Genomic DNA, 7928 nt, shown 5'->3' with positions numbered 1-7928 from the left:
TTAGTTTTGCAGTTATTGGGCAGTATTTTTGTTGTATTTCTGTAGAAGTATTTTTGAGTGGACACACAAAGTAACAATGGGGACAGTGTTGGCCCCAAAAAAGGTGAACCACTCTTGGAACCCCCTAGTGGTTGCGGGGCCCTAGGCAGACGCTTAGCTCGCTTATTCCAAGGGATTTATTGAACACCGGTGTTATGTCTCACGGCCTTCAGAAGTCTTTGTGAAGGCCTCCAGGCAGATTATTGACCCTGGCAACAAGTGATGGCTGAAATTTGATCGCTTAATTGCTTAAATATGAAAGCAGATGTCTGGAAGGAGAGCAACCGAAAGGAAAGCAATAAAAGGAAGCTGACAGACAGTTTGGATTTATTCAATAAGTAGTGATGAACAAAATAAAATTCACATTAAATAATTTCAGGCCAGCACAGCCAACCACTGTGATTACCTAATGCCTCCCTAATATTCCTGTGCCCCAGATAAAAACATTAAAATAACAGATATATAGTAAATATATAGCAAATACTACTTAAATGGAATCTGAATGTATATGATTAAATAACATCATAAGTAAATGTACATGGAAAGGAAAAATGAATTTTTATTTCCCGTGAGTCTGACGTGACTTGAGCTGCTCCAGTGGAGTAGCGGGTGGATGCGGAAAGGGGTAGGAGACTGCAGATTCAAATTGCAATAGTAGTCATGTTCTTAGATGATTCCCTTGCTTTAATCACCTCATTATTCTTAAACATTAACTCAATCATCAATCGTAACGATGAGTGTGACTCCTTTATTTAATAAATCAATCGACATATAGTGGGAAAAATACTGTAAAGAGGGGCCGAAAAATATCCGTTTCCACAATGTAAGGTAAACTTCTTTTATATCAATTTATAAAACGATCTCCCTGGATGATGCTGGCGTACCAAACGTAGTGGCAGGCCTTGGGGGTCAAAAAGGACAATGGCCTCTTTCCATCATGTGTTTCGCCACAGATATGCCAAAAGGGCTCCTAGAAAAATATAAAGTAAACCATTACTCGATGCCATCACCACCGAAACCTTCTCATTTACCATCCGCTGTTGCGCTCCCACTCCCATCATGCAACGCTGCCGCCCCATCACTGCCACATCCGACGGCCATCCGTCATTATGGACGCTGAAGGTCAAAGATGACAACATTGAGTGAAATATCGGATCAAAACCACACGTCTGGCGGTGATTGCTGTGGAATGGGGAGAACATTTAACAAATCAAAATTTAAGAAAAATTGAAAATAAACAAATATTAATAAAATACTCAAAACTCAGACTATGAAGATTCAAATACATTTTACAGATATATTTCAAAACAATTATATTACAGTATTTTTTTTATCTTTATGTCAGTGGTCAACAACCATTGCCTAATAAATTGCCTAATTTTTAGCTTATACCGTATTTAATCGTGTATACACACATTTTTTTACCCACAAGAAACCTCAAAGTTCAGATGTGGGTATTACATGAAGTTTTAAGGTAGTATATTACTCATAAACAAAATACTAACAAATAACATTTCAAAAATGAATACATTGTGTTACAAATTAAACTTCTGGTTTTTAATATAAATTATTTTTTACTCATTAGCACCCCTCTCGGTTTGTTTACAAATTACACCTTTAATTTTTAAAGTCATCTTTATTTGTAATCACAAGGAGTCTCAAAGGGCTGCATAAACCACATACTATTATGACACCATCCCCTGATCTAAAACCAACATGAGGGCAAGGAAAAACTCAAAAACTTTAACATGAGGAAAATGAAAAAAAAAACCTTGAGAATGGACTGCAGATGAGGTAATAAAGTAAATAGAATTTTACTCAGAAACAACATTTTAAAAAGGCGAAAGGAGACCACTTCTGGTTCGGCTAGATTTCCAGGAAATAAAATTTGGGTTAAAAAAGTTTTACTCAAAAACCAACCAAAAAGAATAGAGAGCCTATGTTAACTGTTTTCGATCATAAACCAAAGAACTCCAGCTGACTACATTACATTTCCAAAGTGATCGAGTATGAAAAAAAAACTATATACGATTTGTAATAATAAAACTAATATTAGTTGGCACCTTGACCTCCTAGAAGCCCCTCAAAGATCCTTTGAAGTTCTTTTTTTAAGTCTTCGCATGAACTAAATATACACCCAGGATTTTTGGAACTGCTTCACAGCGACTCCAGCGTTTGAATAATGATTCCTGAAACACCGTGCTCAAACATTGAGGAGATTATTGTTTTATTATTATCACCATTTGCTGAAAACGTCCTACCAGCAGACGTCAACAAAACTGTCCTCTGTCTCAGAGGCAAATAACGGCACGTATGAATTGCGGCTGTCAACTGGGATTGTTACCGCGGGCCGCAGTGATGGACGAGTGTGCCGGAGAGGAACGAACACAGAAGAGGTTGGCACTAATGATGATAATGCTGGCTGGAGTTGCCCAAAAGTTGAAATATCCATCCATTACCTTCCGCTTATCCAGGGTCGGGTTGCAAGGGCAGCAGCCTCACTAGGTAATCCCAGACTTTCCTATCCCTAGCCACTTCATCCAACTCATCCGAGAGTATGCCTAGGTGTTCCCAGGCCAGCCTAGAGACAGTCTCTCCAGTGTGTCCTGGGTCCACCCCAGGGGCTTCTTGCTGATGGGACATGCGCGGAACACCTCTCAAGAGAAGCATCCAGGTGGCACCTCAGCTGGGTCCCCTTAACACAGAAGAGCAGCAGCTCTAGAGTTCCTAGACCCGAGCTTCTCACCCAATCTCTGAAGGAGAGCCCAGTTACCCTGTTGAGGAAGTTGTATCCTGGATCTTGTTCTTTCAGTCATGACCCACTGTTCATGATCACAGGTGAAGATAAGAATGTAAACTGACCGGTAGATGAAGAGCTTTGCCTTTCAGCTTAACTCCTTCTTCATCATGACGGACATTGTACCGGTCGATCTGTCTGTCGATCTCCTGTTCTATTCTACCCTCACTGGTGAACAACAGCCTGAAATACTTGAACTCCTCCACTTGGGGCATTATCCCATACCCAACCCGGAAAGAGCACACCACCCTTTTCCGACTGAGAACCATGGTCTTGGAATTGGAGGAGCTGATTTTCATCCTGACGGCTTCACACTTGGCTCTGCACTCCAGTGAGAGCTGAAGATCATGGCCTGACGAAGCCAATAGCACCACATCATCTGCAAAAAGTAGAGATGCAACACTGATGCTTCCAAACCAGCCCCCTTCTAGAAATTCTGTCCATAAACGTTATGAACAGAATAGGTGACGAAGGGCAGCCTTGGAAAGTCCAACTCCCACTGTAAACAAATCGGACTTACTGCTGGCAATGTGGACTAAACTCCGCACTGGTCATACAGGGACCGCACAGATTGTCCAGTACCATACGCTCAGAGAATCCCACACAGGGCTCCCCAAGAAACACAGCCTTCTCCAAGTCTGAAAAACTCATGTTGACCGGATGGGCAAACTCCAATTCACCCTCGAGGACCCTGCAGAGTGTGTAGAGCTGGTCCACTCTTCCACCGCCCCGCACGAAAACCACACTGCTGCGCCTGAATCCGAGATTTGACTTCCAACTCTTCGGTACAAATAGACCTTACCAGAAAGTCTGAGAAGTGTAATTCCAAAAAATTAGACGCCCTGTCATCCGTCAATCAGATTGTTAAGCGGGGTGGTAATAGCACCCTAACGTGCTAATAAACGGACTATGTGAAAATAAAAGTTTAGAAAGTCCATCATTAATATGTCAACCTTTGCCAATTGACATTTATTTACTTTCCTCGTTCGTTACACATGACAAGATTGATCCGACGAAACAGCCACGATCGATTCCTGCTAAATACGACACACGCACGTTCAGGACAAAAAGGACAAAGGGGAAGACGGATGAACAAGGGAGTCACATTTTTGCCATGCGACATGAATCGGAAATAACATGCTTCCTAAGTGCACTAAGCTAACCAGGGGTATAACGCCGTCTTCCAGAATATAAAAAGTAGAGACTATCAACAAACATGTTTGCTAAATGCAAAGGCGCTAAGCTAGCAAGCTAGTGAAAGCGAAAGGACATTCCGATGTCTCGCCGCGTGTTCCTTTCCGGAACTTGACAGAGTATTCGGATTTTGGAAAAATAGAGCTACAGAGAAGCAATTCAGTTGAGGACAATTATTAGAGTTTCAAAATAAAGATAAAACAGAGTACTCTGAACCGGTCTGATCAGGAGTCAGTTCTCAGTCAAAAGGGCATCGAAAATTATTGACCGCAGTTTTAATAGGAAAGTGGTGTGCACAAATCTTGATAAGATAAGGGTGGAAGACTATTGCTGACAAAGTACTGATACGAAAGGATACAGCAAGTAAATAATTCACTCAAATGTGTGGGTGAATTTATAACAACAAAAATGAACAATGTGATTGTCAAAGTGCGGAAGATGTTTGTTTTAACCCAGCACAGACAGCGGCTATTTTGTAACATGCGTGGAATGAGTCTCAAAATGGCCGCCCACTGGAGGTGATTAAACACATTTGGATTTTGTTTCTTGAATGATATTTTTCAAATACAACACTAACCATAACGACATAAAACATATTTCAATTTAAGCTTTAGTGGGTAAAATTTGACCACTACATGTGAATGACGTTTTTTCAACAAGTGCTAGTGCTAACAAGCAGAAGAATACAAACTACGGAGACAGAAAGTGACCAAAACACATTATTTTCTTTCTTTTGTTGCCTTGCTTTTTGTGAAGAAAGAAAAAAAGGGAAACAAAAAAGGAAAGGAAAATCTGGAAAAAAAATAAAAATAAAACGGTATTGAATGAAATATTGGATCAAAACTACACGTCTTGTGAAGTAAAAAAATGAAATGAAAAAAGAACATAAAAGAAAAAGGGAAAAAGGAAAAGTAAGAGAAAAAGGGCAAAAAAGGGGAAATGCACAAAGGGAAGAAACAAAGGGGAAAATGAATACATGAAAGAAAAATAACTAAAGAGCAAAAAGAGAAACAATTAAAACAATGTGCAAACAAAAAAAAGGGTAGCCTTAGCAGTAAGATGTCGGCTATTCGTGTTAGCTACCTCTGGGTGAGGATCATCTTATGTCAAATATATGCTAATTTGTCGACCACCAAGTAGTTAAAAAAATGCATGTTTACATAATAGTTCATATATTTTTCCTTATCATTACTAACAGGACGCTCTAAACAATACACTCTGTCCCTTTGAGAAATCAATGTATTTTCAAGAGCTAGTTTGTTTCCCACAACTGTAGCTAACGATTCACATTAGCATAAGTAAAACCGTTTTTTTTAAATAATACATCCTCTTTCTATTACTATTGAGGTAAAACATACAAAACATGATTTCATAATGTCATAAAATTAACACATACACGCAATGAATCACAAATACACTTATTTTTTAAGGAATGAAGCCCGTGCTATCCGTTAGCGCGCCATCAATCACCGATGACACATTATTAAGCATAATAGTTCTGGAGGGAATACCTAGATTGCCTCCACACACGCCACACACATACACAAACGCACAAGCTATCTGTTAGCCCTTCAGGCTAATTGAATTTTGTTTTGTCGGAGCTGTCCTTTTTCACTTTAAAAGAAATGTCAGGTGAGTTTATCACCAAAATGTTGGCCAAAGGAAAACAACGTCTGAAATCGCCTGATTGTTTTCGTTTTATTATTAATGTTAATACAGCACTCATATAGCGCATTTTTGGACCCGTAAAGAAGGGATGATTGACAGCTCCGCGGGTAGAAATCGGTCTGGCTTCGTAACCTAAAAAATTTGTAACCTCCAAAATCATAGAAGAGCATCAGAACATAAAACAAATACATGTGAAAATTAGATTACCGCACAATAAACCTAAAAAAAGAGGCACGTAATGTAAAAAAAAACCCAAAGAATAAATGAAATCATAAAAATATTATTTGACATTTTTTGCCTCACTTTTCTTGAAAAACTGATCCAAAGATGTCTGCTTTTGCCAGCTTTTGACAATCTGTCAGAAATGCGCGACTTGTCACTCATTAGCATGTAGTAATTAGCATGACTCGTTAGAATCTACTTGTTTGCTTGTAGCCATTACCATGATTCGTTAGCATCTACTTGTTAGCATGTAGCCGTTACCATGACTTGTTAGCATTTAGCCAGTAGCATGTAGTCATTAGCCATACTTGTCATCATGTAGTCGATAGCATGACTCATTAACGTGTAGCTTTTAGCATGACTAGTGAGCATCTACCTGTTATCGTGTGGCCAAAAGCATTACTTGTTCGCATTTTGTTATTGGCATGGAGTTAGCATGAATCGTTAGCATCCACTCACTAGCATGTAGGCGTTTTCATAAATCGTTAGCATCAACTCATTAGCATGTAACCATTACAATGACTTGTTAGCATCTTCTCGGTAGAATGTAGCCGCTAGCAGTACATGTCAGCATGTAGTTGAAGGCATGACTCATTAGCGCATAGTTGTTAGCATGACTCTTTAGCATCTACCTCTTATCATTTAGCCAACAGCGTGACTTGTTAGCATGTTGTCATTGGCATGTAGTTTTCATGAATCATATAGCATGTAGTTGTTATCATGACATGGGGCGAAATTAGCATATGTCTTTGGGTAAGACACTGAACCCCTAATGCCCCCAATAAGCAGGTTGGCGCCTTGCATGGCTGCACGGCTGCTATGGGTGTGTGAGTGTGTGTGAATGGGTAAATGTGAAGCACATTGTAAAGCGCTTTGGGAAGTCTTCATTGACTTGAAACGCGCTATATAAATGCAGATCATTTCATTTCATTTCATGAATTGTTAGCATCTACTCGTTAGCATGCAGCCGTTAACATGACTCGTTAACATCTTCTCAGTAGCATGTAGCGGTTAGCAATATTTGTCAGCGTGTAGTGGATAGCAAAACTCATTGGTATGTAGCTGTTAGCAAGACTCGTTAGCATCTACCTGTTATCATGTGGTCAACAGCATGACTTGTTAGCATTTTATTATTGTGCAGCAGTTAGCATGAATCGTTAGAATCTACTCATTAGCACGAAGTCGTTATCATGAATCAATAGCATATAATCGTTAGCATGCAGCCGTTACTATGACTCGTTAGGATCTTCTTGGTAGCATGTAGCCTTTAACAATACTTGTCAGCATGTAGTTGAAAGCATGACTCATTAGCGCGTAGCTGTTAGCATGACTCATTAGTATCTACCTGTTATCATGTGGCCAATAGCATTACTTGATATCACCTTGTTCTTGGCATTCAGATATCATGAATTGTTAGCATCTACTCATTATCCATTACCATGACTCGCGAGCATCTACCTGTTGTCATGTAGCCAACTGTGTGACTTGTTAGCATGTTGTCATTGGCATGTAGTTATCATGAATCGTTAGCATCTACTCGTTAGAATGCAGCTGTTACCATGACTCGTTAGCATCTTCTCGGTAGAATGTAGCCGCTAGCAATACTTTTCAGCGTGTAGTCAATAGCATGACTCACTAGCGTGTAGCTGTTAGCAGGACTTGTTGGCATCTACCTGTTAACATTTGGCTAATAGCATGACATGTTAGCATTTTATTCTTGGCATTCGGTTATCCTGAATCGTTAGCATCTACTTATTAGCATGTAGCCATTACTATGACTCGTGAGCATTTACTCGGTAGCATGTAGCCATTACTATAACTCGTTAGTATCTACTTGGTAGCATGTAGCCATTAGCAGTACTTGTCAGCATGTAGTTGAAAATATGATTCTTTAGCATCTACCTGTTATTATTTAGCCAACAGCGTGACTTGTTAGCATGTTGTTATATGCATGTAGTTTTCATGAATTGTTAGCATCTACTCAATAGCATATAGTAGTTATCATGAA

At 39.5% G+C, this 7928-nt stretch overlaps 1 long non-coding RNA gene across 1 annotated transcript in view; it reads right to left on the bottom strand.

Moving 5' to 3' along the window:
- Positions 1-772: 772 nt before the first annotated feature.
- The window catches only part of LOC148347362 (uncharacterized), a 19460-nt gene continuing 12304 nt past the window's right edge, over positions 773-7928 (bottom strand). Inside the window, exons 2-3 of the long non-coding RNA XR_015848119.1 lie at positions 1071-1221; positions 773-1009 (exon numbers count right to left, since the gene is read on the bottom strand). This is a non-coding gene — a long non-coding RNA (uncharacterized LOC148347362). The remainder of the gene's footprint in view (positions 1010-1070; positions 1222-7928) is intronic.

This window comes from Urocampus carinirostris, chromosome 19, assembly GCF_059441175.1.
Source record: "Urocampus carinirostris isolate Australia breed hairy pipefish chromosome 19, RoL_Ucar_1.0, whole genome shotgun sequence".
Taxonomy (NCBI): domain Eukaryota; kingdom Metazoa; phylum Chordata; class Actinopteri; order Syngnathiformes; family Syngnathidae; genus Urocampus; species Urocampus carinirostris.
The sequence above is the reverse complement of the archived record's forward strand: the minus strand, read 5'-3'. Positions and strand labels throughout refer to the sequence as shown.